Below are 848 nucleotides of genomic sequence, written 5' to 3' on the forward strand. Positions count from 1 at the left end.
TTATGTTCTTATATCAAATTCCGCTGAGGTCGACTTTGCCTTTCATCCTTTCGGGGTCGATAAATTAAGTACCAGTTACGCACTGGGGTCGATGTAATCGACTTAATCGCCTCGTCTGTCCTTGTTTGTCCCCTCTATGTTTAGCCCCTTGTGGGCAATAACGAAATAGGTATTTCGTCTGTCTTTATGTTCTTATATCAAATTCCGCTGAGGTCGACTTTGCCTTTCATCCTCTCGGCGTCGATAAATTAAGTACCAGTTGCGGACTGGGGTCGATCTAATCGACTGGTCCCCTCCCCCAAAATTTCAGGCCTTGTGCCTAGGATAGAAAATAATATTAAGGCGGCGAGCTGGTAGAGTCGTTAGCACGTTGGGCAAAATACATAGCGGTACTTCGTCTCTCTTTACGTTCTGAGTTCAAATTCCGCCGAGGTCGACTTTGCCTTTCATCCTTTCGGGGTTAAATTAAGTACCAGTTGCGGACTGGGGTTGATATGTATATATGTATATGTATATGTATTTGTATGTATGTATGTATGTGCATGCGTGTCTTTGCGTATGTATTCATGTATATATATGTATATGCGAATCTGTTTATTTGATTAGGTAATAGGCGTAGATTTATAGCTATGTGTATGTGCATGAATATATTTCTATTTATACATGTGTGTATATGTAGATGGATACATATGTGCATATGGGGACACGCACACATGTGTATATTTGTATATGCGTGGGTACGTATGTGCATGTGTATAAATGTGGACGTATGAGTGTGTGTATATATATAGGTGTGTATGTATATCTATATATGTGTGTGTGTGTGTATATATGTATATATATGTATA

General features: G+C 39.4%; 1 protein-coding gene across 2 annotated transcripts in view; it reads left to right on the top strand.

Annotated features, from left to right (window-relative positions):
* The window catches only part of LOC106882324 (uncharacterized), a 34,216-nt gene that overhangs the window by 3,390 nt on the left and 29,978 nt on the right, over positions 1-848 (top strand). The gene's annotated exons all lie outside the window — the stretch shown is intronic.

The sequence above is a fragment of the Octopus bimaculoides genome, chromosome 3 (assembly GCF_001194135.2).
Source record: "Octopus bimaculoides isolate UCB-OBI-ISO-001 chromosome 3, ASM119413v2, whole genome shotgun sequence".
Lineage (NCBI taxonomy): Eukaryota > Metazoa > Mollusca > Cephalopoda > Octopoda > Octopodidae > Octopus > Octopus bimaculoides.